Source organism: Cnephaeus nilssonii (assembly GCF_951640355.1).
Source record: "Cnephaeus nilssonii genome assembly, chromosome: 15".
NCBI lineage: Eukaryota > Metazoa > Chordata > Mammalia > Chiroptera > Vespertilionidae > Cnephaeus > Cnephaeus nilssonii.
Genome location: NC_137086.1, coordinates 1,802,817 through 1,823,152, shown reverse-complemented (window position 1 = coordinate 1,823,152; position 20,336 = coordinate 1,802,817). Strand labels below are relative to the sequence as shown.

General features: G+C 61.2%; 1 protein-coding gene across 4 annotated transcripts in view; it reads right to left on the bottom strand.

The window, feature by feature from the left end:
* ASAP2 (ArfGAP with SH3 domain, ankyrin repeat and PH domain 2) overlaps window positions 1-20,336 on the bottom strand; it is a 92,913-nt gene that overhangs the window by 59,095 nt on the left and 13,482 nt on the right. The window contains exon 1 of one of the 4 annotated variants that reach the window (XM_079791796.1): window positions 16,006-16,189. The exons of the other annotated variants lie outside the window; for them this stretch is intronic. The gene's annotated coding sequence lies outside the window, so the exon portion shown is untranslated. Of the gene's footprint in view, window positions 1-16,005; window positions 16,190-20,336 lie in introns of those variants that run through there. 4 annotated transcript variants of the gene reach the window in all.

The following is a 20,336-nucleotide window of genomic DNA, read 5'->3' as shown; positions in this document are numbered from 1 at the left end:
TATATATAGAGAGATATATATATTAATTGTTTGATTTCAGAGAGGAAGGGAGAGGGAGAGGGACTAGGAAACATCAGTGATGAGAGAATCCTGGATTGGCTGCCTCCTGCACACCCCACACTGGGGATCGAGCCCACACCCCGGGCATGTGCCTTGACTGGGAATCGAACCTTGACCTCCAGGTTCATAGGTCGATGCTCACCCACTGAGCCCTAAATAGGCCGAAGCAGGTGGCCTTGCTTGTTTCGGGGGCGCATGTACAGCTGAGAAGAAACGGGGAGAAGCCAAATGCCCGACCTGGGGAACAACCCGCCAACGACAGGCGCCCGGCGGGCTGAATTCCCACGGCAGCTGCGGCGCTTCCACCCCGCGAGGACGGCGGGCGGAGGGCGGACAGGCTGGGACTGTGAAGGGGCCGTGTTGTCAGGAGCCTCCGGGCTCGCCACGTCCGAGCCCCCAGTGCCACCGGCCTCCCTGGACCCGTCCCTGCACTCGGCAGCGGTGAACGCCCGAGACACAGAGGCAGGTGACAGGGAACCGAGGCTCCTAACGACGCCCCACCCTGGTGCTCGGAGGGAGGTCTGGGAGCCGACAATGGAGGAGGCGAGCGCACCAGCAGCACGGAAGGCCCCCCAGTGCCCGCCCCGGTGCCCTGTTCCCGGGGGAGACGCCGGCAGGACGCCTGCCTGGGTCCCCAGACGCCTCCTCACTCCGGCTCTGCCCCCGGGACTGAGTCAGGAGCTCAGACGCAGGGCAGGAAGCGGCCGTCTCGGGGGGATCATCGCAAACAAACAGGGACCTGGCGGCAGGAGGTGCTCCCTGGGCACGGAGGGAAGTGGGGGGAGGAGGGGCGGCCCCCACGCTGGGCCGGACCCGGAGGCCCCGCCGGCCGGCCGGGGAGCAGGAGCCGCAGCGGAGGCTGGGAGTGAGGTCAGCCCCAGAAGACAATGGGGCAGACGCAGGCGCTTTCCCCAGGGAACAGGATCGAGCCACGTGAACGCCACACGGGCCGTGCCCGGGGGGAGAGACGTGGGAGAGAGGCTGCTTTCTTCCTTTCTAGTCTGTTTTTACTGATTGCAGAGAGGAGGGAGAGACGGAGAGAGATGCTCACCCGGGGAGCCGCCGGCCAGGCCCCTGCCTTCTCCAACAGGCAGTGCGGGCGTCAGCTCGCCTGGACCTTCCGTTCACCGGGGGCGGCCGTGCTTGTGACGCCCTGGACAGCCAGCGTGGGTCGCAGAGCCCTGGCCTCCACGCGGAGAGCCCGCTCTGCCGGCCTCTTTCCTCCGCCGCCAGCCGCCCCTCCTTCCCATCAGCCACCACTTGACCGCGCGGCCTGGACTCCAGGGCCGCTGAGCCAGCTCCTCCGCTGGCCTCGGCTCCTGGATGGGGTCCAGGCGGCGAGTGGCCGAAGTCCGACCTCGGATAAGTGGGCATGATGAAGCCTAAGAGCCGGGGACACGTCGCCGCGAGGCTATCAGCGGTTACCAGCGTGTGTGGAGGGGGGCGGGACTGTGGCCAGACGTGACGGTGTCCCGGATCCGGCCTTGAGCGCAGGTGGAGGAAGGAGAGAGAGGAGCCGGCGACAGGAACTGGGTGCACGTGCAGGAGCAACAGGGACAGCTCCCACCCACTGGCCAGCTGCCCTGCCTGGTCCTGGCCCGAGGCCCTCTGAACGCCGTTCTGACTTGGTGACAGCATCATCCCCACATTTCAAACAGGACGCTGAGACCCGGGGGCGCCTGGGAGACAGGAGACACAAGGCAGTAAGCAGCCCGGGTGGGACGCGAACCCTGGGACACAGGCACCAAGGCCCATCCGTGTCCCTCCGCCCGGCCTCACGGCCTCACACACCTCTGCCGGGAGCCAATCCCGCACGCAATGATGACCACCAGAGTTTCACCAAAAGGTCGGTGAAGCTTGGGCGGCTCCACAAGGGTGAGCCACGATGTAGTTTACCTGTTGGAAACGGCTAATCGGCACTTCCCCCCAAACCTGAATAGGATTGTTTGCTGCCAGACAGCTCAGGGCATTTTATTGCCTCCTGTTGGCCAAACACCTGACCAGCTGTAGGCTACTCCCCAAACTGACAATACCCTTTGATACCGTACCCTTTGAAGTGTATTATCTCCACTTTGGCCTTGGGACAAATTGTGTTAATAAAAGCAGGGTCCGGAGTCGAGGGAGGAGTCTTCAGTTCCTTCAGCTGGAAGCTCCTCTGACCCCCAATGCCTGTCAAAGTTATCTTTCGTCTCCAGACTCTTTAATCATCTACGCTTCAGCCCCTTTCTCCAGAACGCTGAGCCCTGTGTGAGGCCGGGACAAGAACCCCGGCACACCTTGTAACCGGCGCCCCAGCAGGCCCACAGATGCACTCCGATCAAAAGCAAGGTCCAGCCCGGCCGGGGGGCTCATTGGCTGAGCGTCGACCCATGAGCCAGGGGGTCACGAATGGATTCCCGGTCAGGGCACAGGCCTGGGTTGCGGGCTTGATCCCCAGTGGGGGGCGTGCGGGAGGCAGCCGATCGATGGTTCTCTCTCATCACTGATGTTTCTCTCTCTCCTTCTCCTTCTCCCTTCCTCTCTGAAGTCAATAAAAATATATTTAAAAAACAAAACCCAGGTCCAAGGCCAACGTCCTGTCAGGCAGGCGAACAGCTGACACTGACTGACCACCTGGCGCCGGTGAGGACCGAGCTCGTGGGAGACTCCCCGGGCCTCCGGGGATCTGGAACCGTCCCAGACGGCATCTCCTTGGCAACGGGCAAGTCAGCCTCGTTAGTTGAGGAGCAGAGAGTTCACTCTCATCCAGGTTTCCAGCTGCTCCCTCCCCAATGCCAAGTCCAGGTGGCCGGTGCCCTGGAAGCTCACGGGCAGGCCAGCTGCTGCCAGGCAGCCCCCGTCCCCGGTGACCAGGCCTTTTCCGAGCAGGCGCTCCGGCATGGGAAGACCGGGCTCTGCGTGCTCACCATCAGGCCGAGCGCCTGGAATCTCTATTTTAGAAAATATATTTTTGGCCCTGACCGGTTTGGCTCAGTGGATAGAGCATCGGCCTGGGGACTGAAGGGTCCCAGGTTCGATTCCGGTCAAGGGCATGTACCTTGGTTGCGGGCACATCCCCAGTAGGAGGTGTGCAGGAGGCAGCTGATCGATGCTTCTCTCTCATCGATGTTCCTAACTCTCTCTCCCTCTCCCTTCCTCTCTGTAAAAAAAAAAAAAAAAAAAAAAAATCAATAAAATATACATTTAAAAAATTTATTTTTATTGATTTCAGAGAGGAAGGGAGAGGGAGAAAGAGAGAGGGAGACATCAATGATGAGAGAGAATCATCGATGGGCTGCCTCCTACTGGGGATGGAGCCCATAACCTGGGCGTGTGCCCTCACCGGGAACTGAACCGTGACCTCCTGGTTCGTAGGCCGACGCTCAGCCCCCGAGTCCCCCCGGCCGGGCTGGAGTCTCTATTAATGATGACCACCCTGTTGTTATTACTACTGGGCCTGGCTCCTGCTGCAGGCGGCACTGACCAGGCAGCATCGCACGGCCTCCTCCTGCCCGCCCGCAGAGCGCGAGGCAGAGCGACCGCGGCCGCGACCAGCAGCCGGTGGCAGGTCACACCCGGCCCAGGCCGTGCCGATCAGCGCCGGCAGGTGCCCCGAGCGCCGGCTGCAGGCCCGTGACTCGCGCGCCCACCTGCCGCGTGCACGGCAGCAGCTTACCCCTGCTGAAGCACCGAGGTCACCCCGGTCCCCCCGGAGGCCCACAAAGGACCTCCTCACACTTCCCCTCCTCTCGCCACTCACCCCGATGACACCTACATAACCCATTAAATCCACCTCCCGCGCCCGGCCGGCCTGGCTCAGGGGTTGAGTGTTGACCTATGAGCCAGGAGGTCAGGGTTCAATTCCCGGTCAGGGCACAGGCCCGGGTTGTGGGCTCAGTCCCTAGTGTGGGGCGTGCGGGAGGCAGCCCATCAGTGACTCTCTCTCATCACGGATGTTTCTCTCTCCCCCTCTCCCTTCCTCTCTGAGATCACTAAAAATAGATTTATTTTTACATCCACCTCCTGCTCGATCCACGAGCACTAAGGGGTGCCTGGCCGAGTGTTCGGGGCGCAGTCAGGAAGCATCGTCTACCCTGTGGCACCGCCGGAGAGACCCTGTTAGTGCTTCTGTCCCTGAACCACGCACCCGTCAGAGCCCTCGAGGCAGAAGAGCTGCCCCTCCCACCAGGGGAGCTGCGAGCTGAGCCAGGAGCCGGAGCCGGAGCCGGAGCCACAGCCACAGCCACAGCCACAGCCACAGCCACAGCCCGTCCGGAGAAGGGCTCTCTGCTCCCTCCCCCGCAGGGAGCGCCCGGCTGGCGGGAGGGTTTCACACCCGCCCTGCCTGTGTAGATCCACGCTCACGTGCTCCTCCAAAATCAAGCACCCGCGCTTACCCCTAGCGCAGTGGTCGGCAAACCGCGGCTCTTCCACAAAACACTACGGCCTGGGCGAGTCTATGTTGAAGAAGTGGCGTTAGAAGAAGTTTAAGTTTAAAAAATGTGGCTCTCAAAAGAAATTCCAATCGTTGTCCTGTTGATATTGAGCTCTGTGGACTGATGAGCTTGCCGACCACTGCCCTAGCGTAATCCAGGCTTGTTAAGGGACTCTACATGTGAAGCCTGAATATAATCAAAGACCTGTATTGACGAATTTATACAAAAGAAATGTTTCCAGCCCTAGCCGGTGTGGCTCAGTGGATAGAGCACCGGCCTTCGGAATGAAGGGTCCCGGGTTCAGCTCCGGTCAAGGGCACGTACCTCGGTTGCAGGCTCAACCCACGTGAACATTTCTCTCCGTCTCTCGCCGTCCCTGCCCCTCTAAAAATCCACAGACAATATTCTCGGGTGAGGACTAACAGCAACAAAACAGGAAGCAAGAGAAATGCTCCCACCACTTCCCAAAAGGAAGCTTCCGGTCCACGCGTCACAAACACGAACCCACGTGCACCTCCTTCCCGCGCGGGGGAGCACACTTCGCTGGTCCTTTGGACCACACGGCTTCCTGGGAGGGCCGGCGCCGGAGAGTTCTCGGCAACGAGCCTGAGGACGAGGAAGTCCGTGTGACCCACGGACGCCGGCGGACCCAGGGACAGGCGCATCCTGCCCGAACCAGTCCCGCGCCCGCCTCTCTCGGCGGAAACACGCCTCCCTCTCCAGCCCCTACTTGCCCGCAACACGGGGTCCGTCTACCTTTGATTTTTCCAGCGAACTAGGTCTCTAAAGCATTTTAATTAAACTCATCTGCATGACACACACGGAGCAGATGCCGTTACACAAACATGTAACGGCTCCTTCTCCGGTCCCGTCACCTTCTCCACGTGAGATCCTGTGCCAGCCGGGGTGTGCTCCGCGAACAACAATGTGCATGTAAACAACCGCTCGCGGCTTTGCGAAGGCCAGGCGTTCCTGTTCTCAGACACCGACCCGCACGCCTCTGTTCACGCCGGCGCCTTCTCTCCATGAACCCCTCGCAGCGTCCGACATTCAGGGGAGGCCGAAATAAAGCAACGCTCTGGGGCGAAATGTGTTTCTATGTCACCGGGCCTCGGGTACGTACACGCCGGACACGCCGGAGCTGACGCTCGCCAAGTCTCACACCTGATGGTCTGAACACGGGCACGTCTCACCGGACACTCATCGCAGATTCAAAAGCTGCATCTGCGCCCGGCTGGTGTGACTAAACGGTTGAGTGTCGACCTAGGAGCCAGGAGGTCAGGGTTCGATTCCCGGTCAGGGCACAGGCCTGGGTTGTGGGCTCGATCCCCAGTAGGGGGCATGCAGGAGGCAGTCGATCCATGATTCTCTCTCATCGCAGATGTTTCTAGCTCTCCCTCCCTCTCCCTTCCTCTCTGAGATAAAAAAAAAAAAAATGCATTTAAAAAAAAGCTGGTCCCCAACATCATGCTGCTCCAGAGAGAGCAGTCCTCACCCATAAGGAAGGAAGAAAAGAGAAGTTAGCCCGGCTGTTGTAGCTCAGCTGGTTGAGTGTTGACCTCAACCAACTGAGGTCACTAGTTTGATTCCCGGTCAGGGCACATGCCAGGGTTTCAGGCTCGGTCCCCAGTGTGGGGCGTGCAGGAGGCAGCCGGTCCATGATTCTCTCTCATCATGGATGTTTCTCTCTCCTTCTCCCTTCCTCTCTGAAAAAAAAAAAAAAATCAACAAAAACATTAACTTAAAAAAAAATTTAAAAAAAGGTAAGTTGGAGCCGGAAAGAAAACAGAGACGAGAGATAAAATGGGGGCCAGCGGCGGAGTCCCTCCAGGTGTCTATCCGGGGTTTCCGAGGAGCCGCAGGCCTGGGGTCCCCTCCTGCTGACAGCCATCGCCTCCAGCTCTTCCCCCCAAAGGCCCCAGAAAGTAGCCACACTCCATCCGACCCAGGATCCGACCCAAGATGCTCCTTCCGGGTGAGGGGCAGGCCTGCCGGGCCGCTCCAGCGCTGACCATGCACGAGGGTGCGTCCGTCCGCCCAGAAGAAAGGGTGGGGAGCAGCGGACGGCGGGCCGCAGGCTGCCGTACAGCTCAGTGCGTTCGCTCAGCAAACATGAGTCAGCACGGGATGTGGGGCTCCGGGCGGATGTGGGGCTCCGGGCGGGCGAGGTGCCAGACAGCCTCAGCCAGAGACGGAACCCGCCCTCCCCGCCGCCCGGGCCCGATCAGATCCTATCTGCAAACCACCACAGCACGCTCCGGGGAGGGCAGGCCACCGCCACGCCCATCGGCTACGGTCTGGCCGGGAAAGCAAAGCTTCATTCCAGCACAGCTCACACCGCTGGCCTCCCTTCCGAGACCAGAAACACACACACACACACCGAGCACCTGTGAAATATACATCGCACCCTCTCTCCTTTTTTCCCCCGGAAGAAACAGGGCAAAGAGCCTGGCTGGGGTGGCTCAGTGGTTGAGCGTTGTTGACCTAGGAACCAGGAGGTCAGGGTTCGATTCCCAGTCAGGGCACCTGCCCGGGTTGTGGGCTCCATCCCCAGTGGGGGTTGTGCAGGAGGCAGCCGATCAGTGATTCTCTCTCATCATTGATGTTTCTCTCTCTCCCTTTCTCTCTGAAATCAACAAAGAGATATAAAAAGTTAAAATAAGATAAAAAGAAACAGGGCTAAGAAAGGTTCACCGACTTGCCCAGAAACACAGAAATCCCAAAGAGTGAGGTCCGGTTTGAGATTCACGTGTGTCCGTCCGGTAACGAGATCCGCAGCCTGTCTCCGATGCTCCCCTAAACATTCAACGTATCAGGGCCCTAACGCCCGCCACTGGGGACCCTCCCTGCCGGCCCGGCCCTCCGCCTGCTCTTTTGCCTGATGAATTCATCCGTGGGGATCAAGGTGTCACTCCTTTGCTCCTCCCTGTCCTTGATCCGGCGGAGAGTCTGGCACGAAGCAGGTGCGGTCTGGCTGCGGGCTGAGCTGGGAACGCCCACGTCCACCGCGGGAGGAGGCCGGTCCTGGTTTGTGTGCCGGGGCAGCAGCATTTCCTTACGCCGATTCCGCTGGCACGTGTATACGTCTACCCTCACCTCCGCGGCGTGTGGGGGGCTCAGCCTCACCGTAGCCCAGCACACACGGCGGCCACGGGGCCCTGGCTCCCCAGAAAGCCTCCCCCGGACGCTAGTCAGCAAGTCGAGATGTGACGTTTTATTTTTATTTATTTATTTTTCCTAAATACATTTTATTGATTTTTTACAGAGAGGAAGGGACAGGGATAGAGAGCCAGAAACATCGATGGGAGAGAAACATCGGTGTCAACAAGCCCAAACGCGGAAAAGCAGCCGACAACATGGAACCCCCCTTCATGACAGAGACGCTCGCAGCCTGGAGCTGGGAGGCATCTGACAAAGGCAGGCGCGTCACCTGGGTCACCTGGTGCTGGCCCGGAGGTCAGAGGTCAGCGCCCACAGGAACGCCGCCCCCCCCCCCCCCCCAGGGCTGCTGGGCGGCCAGGGGCGCCAGAGAGCCAGGACAGGAGGGAAAGGCACACGGACCGGAAGGAAGGAGGCAGCCGCCAGGCACAGAGGACAGGGCCGTCCACGCAGAAAACACGAAGGAATTGACAACAAAAGGCCGCCAGCCGCCACCGAGTGAGCGTCCAGCGGGAGGGACGTGGGCGGCGGCGACGCCTGACAGCACGACCGTGGCGGCGTTCCCGGCTCCTGGGACCCAGTCTTCACGTCCGGCCTGTTAGAGGTCAATTACACGAGAGAGAACAGGAAACAGGGACTGGACCGCCAGGCTCAGCCCCCACACGCTTACACACATACGCTTACACACACACACACGCTTACACACGCTGCACTTAGACCTGAAACACGCAAGCCCTGCGGTTTCCCGTCTCGGGGAATCTGCCTCGGAACTCAGGAGGCCCAGGAGGGAGGCCTTCTCGGTAACGGGGCCGTGAGAGCCTCTTCCCGAGGGGGACGGAGAGCGGGGCCCGGCTGCAGCCCCCGAGGCTGCACACCCCGGACGCGGGTTCCGGACCCTGAGGTCGGCGCTGAGGCTGCAGGCTCCGGGCTCCCGGCTCCCGGGCCAGCCGCTGGGGCTCCAGGCGGGGCACGGAGGCTGCAGGCACAGGGAGGGACTCGGCCACGGCCCCGAGGTTTCTCCGGAGCCCAGAGGCGGCGTTAGACACAGAACACACACCGGCAGCTGGGGGGTGTGAGCGTGTCGCTTACGAGCACAGTTCACGCGGGGATCCGTGTGAGAGATCGCGGCGGCCCACGGGGAGCAGACCGGTGAGCGCCGCCCGACCAGGCTCCTCACCCGCACCGGCACCGCCCCGCTGTGGGGGAGGGAAGCCACAGGGAGCACACGCGGCCCACGGAACCACAGCCACGGAACCACAAGGCAGACAGTGCCGCTCGCCCGTAACTTCCTCCTCTCCTTTTTTTTTTGACTTCAGAGAGGAAGGAAAAGGGAGGGAGAGAAACATCAATGACGAGAGAGAATCATGGATCGGCTGCCTCCTGCACACCCCACACGGGATCGAGCCTGCAACCCGGGCGTGTGCCCTTGACCAGAATCGAACCCGGGATCCTTCCGTCTGCAGGCCGAGGCTCTATCCACTGAGCCACCCTGGCTAGTCGCCCGTTGACGGTTCATGTTGGAATAAATACACTTTCAAAGTCCAGCTGTGCGGGAGGCGACCCGTCTACTGGTTCTTCTCAAGACAGCCGCTCCCCACGCAGGCAGCACCGTGAGCCCTACTGTGCGCAGTGCGCCTTCCTGGTCACACTAGACGGTCCGTCCTGTCCTGGTGCTCCGAGCCCAGCCTCCCTCGCTCAGCAGACGGGCCCAGCGACGCTCCCCCCTTCCCCCGCCCCACCCCCGCTTCCCCCCTCACCCCCCACCCCCTCCAGAAGGGACGCAGTCACGTGCGAGGCACCAGGAAGGCCCAGGCCAGCTCCATCTGCACATGTCAAAGCTAAGTCAGAGCAGCCTCAGCGAGGAGGCGCACGAAGCAGGGGATCCCCTGCCTTTCCTTCCTTACACCCTACCCCCGCGGCCAGACTCACCCTTCCTCAGCCAGAGCCGGGCCTGGAGCCGGCTCCCTCCCGCCGGCCTCTGGGAGCCGGTCCTCCCCCACTCCCCCTCCGGCCCAGGTGGTGTGGAGCACCCGGAGCAGGTGTTTATTTTCTGAGGGCGCACCACCTGCCCCGAGAGGGGGGCCGCCCCGGCTGCTGCTCCTAGGACGCCCTGCAAGCAGCGCTGTCTGGGCCCCGCCCACACCCGCCCCTGCCACCCCCTGCACCCCGCACGTGGAGACAGCCAGCTGTTCGGTCAGAAGGCCGTCTAACTCAGGTTCAAAACCCATGCCCGGCCGGCGTGGCTCAGTGGTTGAGCGTTGACCAGGAAGCAAGAGGTCGCCGGTTCAGTTCGATTCCCGGTCAGGGCACAGGCCCGGGTTGCAGGCTCGATCCCCAGTGGGGGGCGTGCAGGAGGCAGCGGGTCCACGATGTTGTCCCTCTCTCACGAATGTTTGTATCTCTCTATCCCTCTCTTTCTAAAAACCAATTAAAAAAACAAATAAATAAATAAATAAAACTCAGACCCCACCTCTGAGCTGATTAATCCCGCCAGGCCAGTCTGGAGCTGCCCACAGATCCCCGCCGACAATTAACAGAAGGGCAGTGCCAGGGGGCACGCGTAGCCAGTGGTCGGCAAACCGCGGCTCGCGAGCCACAGGCGGCTCTTTGGCCCCTTGAGTGTGGCTCTTCCACAAAACACCACGGCCTGGGCGAGTCAATTTTGAAGAAGTGGCGTTAGAAGAAGTTTAAGTTTAAAAAATTTGGCTCTCAAAAGAAATTTCAATCATTGTCCTGTTGGTATTTGGCTCTGTTGGCTAATGAGTTTGCCGACCACTGGTGTAGGCAGTGCAGCAAAACACCTGGAGACACTCAGCTCAGGGGAGCCGGACATGAGGGGGGGAGGGGCACCCATCGCTCAAGCCCCTCCCTCCACACGTCCCCAGACAGGATGCATCCAATCAGTGAGCCACAGAAACCAGGCATTTCTAGAACCCACTGGAAGGAAGGTGTGGGAGAGCACGTGTAAGGAAAGAACAAAGAGGCAATCGCAGAGCTCAGCGCCTCCGCGGGCAGGAGTGCGCTCTGCGGGGCCTGGACGCCTGGCCCAGAGTGGGTGAGCAGCCTGCCGCCCCGCCCCGCCCCCTGCTCAACGGAGTCCACCCCACGGACCACGGCACCCGAGCAGACCCACCTTCCTGCACCTCCATGCCCACCCAGCTGCTCAAACCCCGGCTTTCCAACTGGAGAGCCCCAGCTTGTGGGCGGGGCCTGCTTCACAGCCGGGGAGTCACGCCCCACCCCCGGGGCTTCCTAGGGCCGCAGGAAGGAGCAGGAAGGAGCAGTCATGGCCACTCAGCACCCCTGACCTTGAATCGGTGTCACCTGTGTACTCCCAGCCTCCCTCCACCGCCCTGCAGCAGCAGCAGCTGCCACCAGCCCCCCCCCAGGCCGCAGGCTCGTGCTCAACGCTCTACCTCCATCTTCTCACTTAACTCTCACGCCAATCCTGTCCCCAGGCAGTCAGTTACGGATTCAAGAAGCTCAAGGTGAGGATGCTGAGGGCCGGCGCGCAGTGACGAAAAGCAGGGGCTCAAGAGCCAGGCTGGCCCAGCTGGCGGGGCTCAGGGGTTGAGCGTCGACCTATGAACCAGGAGGTCACGGTTTGATTCCTGGTCAGGGCACAGGCCTGGATTGTGGGTTCGATCCCCAGTAGGGGGGGTGTGTGCAGGAGGCAGCCAATCAAGGATTCCCTCTCATCATTAATGTTTCTCTCTCTCTCTCTCTCCCTTCCTCTCTGAAATCAATAAAAAGACATTAGCCGTAGCCAGTTTGGCCCAGTGGATAGAGTGTCGGCCTGCGGAGTGAAGGGTCCCAGGTTCGATTCTGGCCAAGGGCACATGCCCAAGTTGTGGGCTCGATCCCCAGTAGGGGGCGTGCAGGAGGCTGACGATCAATGATTCTCTCTCATCACTGATGTTTCTCTCTCTCTATCCCTCTCCCTTCCTCTCTAAAGTCAATAAATATATTTAAAAATAAAAAAATGAAAAGACATTAAAAAAAACACACACAAACAGCCAGGCAGGGGCTGACACGCTTGCTTTACCGCTAGCTGCGCGTCCCAGCTTCCTCTTCTTTAAACACGGGCCCACACGGCGCCTGCCCACGGGGTGTCACAGGACTAAGTACGTGTAACTCCTGTGGAGCACAGGGAAGCCCTGGGTAAGCGGCTGTTAAGTAAACAGCTCATGTGCCCGGGGCCTCACGGGTACGGATGGTAACATCGTGTCCGCGTCCAGGCCCAACTGTTCCCAAAGCAGAGGCCCACCCATCCCGGGGGCTGAGGAGGGACGCAGACGCCTCCCGGGAGAGGCCGCGTCCCATCACCCTTTGGTTCCTGAGGCGCACGCTGTCCGGGGCTGCCACACACACTCCAGCCGCGCCAGCGAAAGGAACACGTGAGGAATGTACAGAAACCTGTTTCTGAGAGAGAGGATCGACACGAGAACGAGCGGGGCCTGCAGGAACAGCGAACACACACACACACACACGCACACACACACACACACAGCATGGCCGCCTCTCAGCGAGGGGGCTCTGTGACCTGGGTCTCCGTGTTTACCGTGGAGGCCTTAACGTGCACAAGTGAATTCCCACAAGACACTACACGTGGGAAGACACGGGGGAAGTCAGGTGACCGGCAGCTGGGAAGCAGGGCTTCTCAATTCCTCACTGTCCGACAGGCTCTTCAAGCCCCCCCCCCCCCCCCCCCCCACAATACCGGCCTCCGTTAGCGCTGTCACAGGGACAGGCTCGCTCTCGCCACCGCAGCCCGGGGGCCTAACCTCCCGCCTCTGGGACCGGAATTAGATGACGGCCTCAAAGCCGGTGCTGAAGGTTCTGATCCACCGAGAAACTCCCTCGGTCCCGCCGAGGAGAAGAAAACCCGGCGCTCAGGTGGCCAGCATTCCTTTCCTATGAAGCAGCGACTGGAAACCCACAGGTGATCCGGAGCCCTGCTGGGGCCGGAGCGGGAAGGAGACCGGAGCCGGGCGCACGGGGCCCCTGCTCCAGAGGGCCAGGCCCTGGCGGGACCCGTCCACCCTCACCGTGGCTTCCTGCCGACCGAGCCACTCAAATACCTCCCTGCTTTCTTAGGGGTCAACACCCACTAACTCAGCTTCTCAAACAGTGTCTTCTGAGAATCATGTCTCTTTCTATGGCCAGAGAAACCAAGTTTCCATTAACCAGTCTCACCAGCGGCCAGAGAAACCAAGTTTCCATTAACCAGTCTCACCAGCGGCCAGAGAAACCAAGTTTCCATTAACCAGTCTCACCAGCGGCCAGAGAAACCAAGTTTCCATTAACCAGTCACACCAGCGGCCAGAGAAACAAAGTTTCTATAAACCAGTCTCACCAGCGGCCAGAGAAACCAAGTTTCCATTAACCAGTCTCACCAGCGGCCAGAGAAACAGTGTTTCCATTAACCAGTCACACCAGCGGCCAGAGAAACAGTGTTTCCATTAACCAGTCTCACCAGCAGCCAGAGAAACAAAGTTTCCATTAACCAGTCTCACCAGCAGCCAGAGAAACAAAGTTTCCATTAACCAGTCACACCAGCGGCCAGAGAAACAAAGTTTCCATTAACCAGTCACACCAGCGGCCAGAGAAACCAAGTTTCCATTAACCAGTCACACCAGCGGCCAGAGAAACAGTGTTTCCATTAACCAGTCTCACCAGCGGCCAGAGAAACAAAGTTTCCATTAACCAGTCACACCAGCGGCCAGAGAAACAGTGTTTCCATTAACCAGTCTCACCAGCAGCCAGAGAAACCAAGTTTCCATTAACCAGTCACACCAGCGGCCAGAGAAACAAAGTTTCCATTAACCAGTCACACCAGCGGCCAGAGAAACCAAGTTTCCATTAACCAGTCTCACCAGCGGCCAGAGAAACCAAGTTTCCATTAACCAGTCACACCAGCGGCCAGAGAAACAGTGTTTCCATTAACCAGTCACACCAGCGGCCAGAGAAACAAAGTTTCCATTAACCAGTCTCACCAGCAGCCAGAGAAACAAAGTTTCCATTAACCAGTCACACCAGCGGCCAGAGAAACCAAGTTTCCATTAACCAGTCTCACCAGCGGCCAGAGAAACCAAGTTTCCATTAACCAGTCCCACCAGCGGCCAGAGAAACAGTGTTTCCATTAACCAGTCTCACCAGCAGCCAGAGAAACAAAGTTTCCATTAACCAGTCACACCAGCGGCCAGAGAAACCAAGTTTCCATTAACCAGTCTCACCAGCGGCCAGAGAAACCAAGTTTCCATTAACCAGTCTCACCAGCGGCCAGAGAAACCAAGTTTCCATTAACCAGTCACACCAGCGGCCAGAGAAACAGTGTTTCCATTAACCAGTCACACCAGCGGCCAGAGAAACAGTGTTTCCATAAACGTCCCACCAGCCCCTGGAAGCTGCACTCTCAGCTAGCCTGCCGGTCAGTGTCATTCATTCAACAAACACGTGTTGGTGTGCTGCGTGTGCTGCGTGTACTGAGTGTGCTGCGTGTGCTGCGTGTACTGAGTGTGCTGCGTGTGCTGCGTGCCGGGCCCGTTCTGGGGGCTGGGGCTGGTGGACGGAGAGCAGCCCTCCCGGCCCAACGGTGCCAAGTGAGATGCTAACGTGGGGAAGTCGGCAAAGAACGCACAGCACGAGGGAGGAGGGTCCGGTCCACGGAACCTGCCTGGGGATACAGAGGGCATATGCTGGGGACGCCCAGGACAGGGGAACCCCGGGGCCAGGGGACGCCCAGGACACATGCTGGGGACGCCCAGGACAGGGGAACCCCGGGGCCAGGAGACGCCCAGGACAGGGGAACGCCCAGGGCCAGGGGACGCCCAGGACAGGGGAACCCCGGGGCCAGGGGACGCCCAGGACACATGCTGGGGACGCCCAGGACAGGGGAACCCCGGGGCCAGGAGACGCCCAGGACAGGGGAACCCCGGGGTCAGGGGACACAGAGGGCACGCGCTGGGGACGCCCAGGACAGGGGAACCCCGGGGCCAGGAGACGCCCAGGACAGGGGAACGCCCAGGGCCAGGAGACGTCCAGGACAGGGGAACCCCGGGGCCAGGAGACGCCCAGGACACATGCTGGGGACGCCCAGGACCGGAGACAGCGGGCCTGCTGCTCCAGGGTGTCCATGAGCCAGAACACGGCCCTCACACAGGCAGGAGGCGGCAGGAGCAGGCAGGGGCGGGGGTGGGGACAGTTGCTCTCGGGACACAATCCCGCAGGCGCCCAGGCGTCCGGCGGGCACTAGGCCGAGCCTGGCTTCCCGGAGGAGGCGGCTTTGTGGTACAGACAGCACGGCTCACCGGCACTCACAGAGCGGGCGGCAGGCCTGATTCTGACCCAAACCCAAGTTGGTATAAAGCCCAGGCCTCTCCCCTCACGCGATGCCCACAGAGGGGGGCCCCACTCGAATTAGACGGGACTTCCTGTGCGTCCAGAACCTGCCCCCTGGCCCGAGGCCAACGCAGTGAGGGGTCAAAGGGAGACCCACCTGCTCCCTGCAGCGTGGCCGTCCTGCCCGGAGGGTGGGAGGGGCAGGGCCCCCCAGAGCGCCAGGCCCGCCTGTGCCCGCCTTCACCTTCGCTGCTCGGCGCCCAGGCTGGCAGAAAGGGAACCTCTCGCCGGGAGGAGAAAGGGAGGAAGTGGCAGGGAAAGTGCCGCAGCGACCACAGCGGCCGCGGTGAGCTCCCTCTGGGACCCACGGGTCTGCGTGGTCAGGAGGCGGGAAGCTGACGGTCCGACCAGGGGAACCAGCCAAGGGCCTCCCTCAGGCACCCCGGCTCCACTCCCCCCTCCCCCCTCCCCCTCCCCCTGCCCTGTGCCCAGACAGCCTGGCCCCCGCCTGGCCTTCCTGGCTGCCTGCCCGCAAACCCACACAGACCCCATCCATCCGACGGAAAGGGCGTTTGCCGTGATTAGAAAACGCAGACGCTTCCCTGCAAACCTGCCCTCCAATGGGGAGCGCCCTGCCTTCCCCGCCTGCCTCGCTCCCGCTCAGACGGAAGCGGAAGCGGGCGTCCCCTTTGTCGTCGGGGGGGGGGGGGGGGGGGGGGGAGGGCTCAGGAGGCACGGGCACTGCGTGTGGCAGCGTGGCTCTGCAGAGCCCAGGCCGCGGGCGGAAGCTGCTCCCCTCCCCCCTCACCCACCAGGAAAAGCCTGGCAATGGGGACAGGACCGCCGGGTCCAGAGCCCTCACGGCCGCCCATCGGGGCCACGTCACCACCACTGGGCCCTACAGGACCTGCAGGCCAGCCTGCCCACCCGCAGCTGCTGGGAGCGACTGGGGTTGCCATGGGCCTGCCTGTCCTGCCGCGTGTGCCAAGCCCGGTCCGGCCGGAGTGTGGCTGCTCACACACCCGCTCACCTGGGAGCCTGCGGCGTAGAAACCCGGGCTCTGCCCACGTCATCAACAGCCCCGCGCCGGGCAGACCCCGCAGCCCGATGAGTGATGTGGAATGAGCAGCACAACCACCTCAGAGCTCCTCCCAACCAACGCCTTCCAGCCCTGCCCCCTCCACGCACACTAAGCCCAGCACCACCCTCCACACACCCCGCCCCCCCCCCCCCCCCCCCCCGCAGACGGGAGCACAGCCCCTGACTGGAACCCAGGCCGGAGCAGTGAGGGCCTTTGGGGTGCGGTGAGGGCCTTTGGGGTGCGGTGAGGGCCTGCGGGGTGCGGTGAGGGCCTTAGGGGTGCGGTGAGGGCCTGTGGGGTGCGGTGAGGGCCTTTGGGGTGCGGTGAGGGCCGGCGGGGTGCGGTGAGGGCCTTTGGGGTACGGTGAGGGCCTTTGGGGTGCGGTGAGGGCCTGCGGGGTGTAGTGAGGGCCTTAGGGGTGCGGTGAGGGCCTGCGGGTGCGGTGAGGGCCTGCGGGGTGGAGTGAGGGCCTTAGGGGTGTGGTGAGGGCCGGTGGGGTGCGGTGAGGGCCTGTGGGGTGCGGTGAGGGCCTTTGAGGTGCGGTGAGGGCCTTTGAGGTGCGGTGAGGGCCTTTGGGGTGCAGTGAGGGCCTTTGGGGTGCGGTGAGGAACTGCGGGGTGTGGTTAGGGCCTGTGGGGTGCGGTGAGGGCCGGCGGGGTGCGGTGAGGGCCGGCGGGGTGCGGTGAGGGCCTTAGGGGTGCGGTGAGGGCCTGTGGGGTGCGGTGAGGGCCTTAGGGGTGCGGTGAGGGCCGGCGGGGTGCGGTGAGGGCCTGCGGGGTGCGGTGAGGGCCTGTGGGGTGCGGTGAGGGCCGGCGGGTGATGGAAATGTCCCTGAGAAGCAGCAGGAAACAGGACCAGGGACACACATGACTGCGCCCATAACACTAAAACTCCAGATGCACAGCACTGGGAAGCACACGCTGTCTCCTCCACTGAGCGCATAAATCTGCATACATTAGGCATCAATAGGAACATTTGCATACGGGTGTGGCTCACACTCCCAGTCTGCGGTCCCCGGAGCTCCTGAGAAACCCCAGGTCCCAGGCACCAGGGCTGCTGCCTGCGGAGGTGGCAGCAGATGGAGGCCATTCGCTCCGCACAGATGAACCGCTCGGGGAGGCGCTGCCGCGGGCTTTGTCCACAGCTCACACCCCCTTCTCGGCCCCAGGGCTCCGCCCCGCAGCACCAGATCGCCCTCCCCGCAGAGGAGCAAAGCACAGGCACCAAAGGAGCGAGGTGGTAAACACGGGGCGAGGCTGGACAGAAGCCTGGGTCCCACTTAGCTCCCACCCGCGACCCCTGTCCTTCTCCTCCAGGGGAGCCCGTGCGTGGGCGGGAGGCAGGCTCACTCGGACACGCGAGGGAGGGCAGCCAGGACTCCCAGACACGCCACTCCATGGTAAACGCCGCAAGACTGCCGGCTGCGGCTCAGGGGCTGGGCGTCGGCCTAGGAACCAGGAGGTCAGTTCCATTCCTGGTCAGGGCACAGGCCCGGTTGCAGGCTCGATCCCCAGTGGGGGGCGTGCAGGAGGCAGCCGATCCGTGATTCTCTCTCCTCACTGATGTTTCTCTCTCTCCCCCTCCCTCCCTCTGAAATCAATAAAAATGTTTTTAAAAACATGGAGACTGACAACCCCAAGCTCACATGGCCACAGCACCTCCCACTGCGGACACGGGAGCCGGGAGTGGCTCCTGACGCCGACTCAGAGCTCTCAGAGCCTGAGGGTTAAGGGTTCCCCACAGCACGGGAGGGGTCCTTACACCGGCCCTCACTCTGCCCCGCTTCCTCTCCAGTCCGCTACGGCTCTCTGGTGATGATGGATAAGCCACCTTTCCCGGAACAGCTAATGCCACCATGTGAACAGTGACGGGAACGATTAGCTCTCTCCTGATGTAAAGTGCAAATGTCTCTGAATGGCCTGTCCTCCCAGCCCGATCTAAAGGCAGCCACACAGCATGGCCGGCGTGGCTCCGTGGTTGGGCGTCGATCTATGAACCAGGAGGTCACGGTTCGAGCCCAAGTCAGGGCACAGGCCCGGGTTGCGGGCTTGATCCCCAGAAGGGGGCGTGCAGGAGGCAGCTAATCCATGATTCTCTCTCATCATTGATGTCTCTAGCTCTCTCTTCCTCGCCCTCCCTCTCTGAAATCAATAAAAAAATTTAAAAACTAGTAAAAATAACAATAAAGACAGTAACGTAGTAACAACACTTTATCTTTTGAAGTAAAGACGCTGCTAAGCACACGGTCTGTGCGCAGGCACGGGTACCCAGAGATGCCCGGCCCGCACCTTTAAAACCCAACCCAGCCCTGACTTGTTTGGCTCAGTGGATAGAGCATCGGACTGCGGACTGAAGGGTCCCAGGTTCGATTCCGGTCAAGGGCATGTACCTTGGTTGCGGGCTCGATCCCCAGTGGGGGGTGTGCAGGAGGCAGTTGATCAATGTTTCTCTCTCATTGATGTTTCTAGCTCTCTATCCCTCTCCCTTCCTCTCTGTAAAGAATCAATAAAATTTATAAAAATATATATATATAAAAACCCAACCCAACGACTACTGAGTGGCTCCCAGGTACTCCGGTGGCTCTGGGTAACAGCACGTTCTTCATGGTCGAGAGACGGACGATCCTGGCTCAGGTCCCAGGGCGAACACCAAGGATCTTACTTGGCGAAGCCACCACACCCCTGGGCGGCTGCGTCCCGCCCCACAGGCTTTCCAACAGCTGAGTGTAAATAAGAGCAACAGCTTCTAAGGAAAAAGGGCGCCCGCTCTCAGGAGTTCGCAGTTGGGCCGCAGGAAGTACGAACACAAACACAGGAAGCAGGTCCACGGAGACCGCAATCCCTGATGCCAGGGGGGAGGGCCTCGGGGGCCGGCCCCGCAGGACACACGGCGCACAACACCCCACCCTCCCCTCCGCCTGTGCGCTGACAGGAGGGACGGAAGGGGGCGGCACACATCCCAGGTCTGTCCCAGGGACGGACGGACGGACAGACAGGTGGACCAACGAATGGACCCATCAGTGGGCTGAAGGCTCGATGGACAGATGGATGGATGGACGGATGGATTAAAGAGGGAGGACGAAGGGAGTCCGAGACTATTGCTCTAAGAGTCGAGGAGAGCAAGGGGTTCTGAGGGGCTGGGCCTGTTGGGGCCGGGGTGACAATGTAGCAGGAGAGACGGCATGATGGACACATTGTTCCATGAAGAAGTCGTGCCAGCCTTGGGATGTGTTACAGAGGAGAGATTCTGATGGTTCTTAACAGAGATTTTCCTGGTCCTCGGATCGTTTCAAAGGATGGCGCGACAGCCTGGACTTTGCACGTCCAACACGCTGGTTTCTACACACACAGCAAGCCCGTTGAAGGGGGAGGCAGAAAATCACAGAATTAAGAAGATGACCTAGACCTTGACCTTCAACATTTCCGGAGACCCACGTGCTGGGCAGCATGCTGGGCTGAGGATGGGGAGACAAGGACGACTGATTCCTGCCCCAGGCACCTCGCAGCCCCACGCACAGCCGGGAGGGGCCCCCTGAACACAATGGCGATCGGGAACGTGGAATCCTGGGATTCGCTGAGGTCAGCGGACAAACCACAGGGCTCATCCGGCCGTCCGGCGCTCCTCAGCAGCAGACCGGGACCCGGCCCTCCCGTCCGTCTGCGTGTCCGCAGACAGCTGGCCTCACCGGGCCTCCTGCGCGGCCTCCGGGCCAACACTGCGGGCGGGAGGCGCTCCACAGAATTCGCTCCCTCCGTGAACTAGCTCACCAAAATCACCGGGAAAGCTCAGTCCCTCTTCACGGGGCCGCCCTCAGGAAGACAGGCTCCCCGCCCGCCGCAGCCGGGGGGGCTCACTTTTCAAAAAACATATATATTTTTATTGGTTTCAGAGAGGAAGGGAGAGGGGGAGAGGAACATCAATGATGAGAGAGAATCATTGATTGGCTGCCTCCTGCACGCCCCGCACTGGGGATCGAGCCCACAACCCGGCATGTGCCCGTGACTGGAATCGAACCTGGGACCCTTCAGTCCTTAGTCCGATGCTCTATCCACTGAGCCAAACCAGCTAGGGCGAGGGCGCTCACTTCGACTCGTCTTAAGGACCAACCGAGACAGCAAGGGTCGCGCCCTGCTGTGGCTCCCCGCAACCCTGGGGTCCCGGAAGCCTCGTCCTCTCCCCCTCCCTCCACGGCCTCAGCCTGTGCTCGGGCCTCTGCTGTTTCTCTAACTGTAGGGTCTTGTATGAAAAAAAAATCCTTACCCAATGAGGTGGAGAATCTG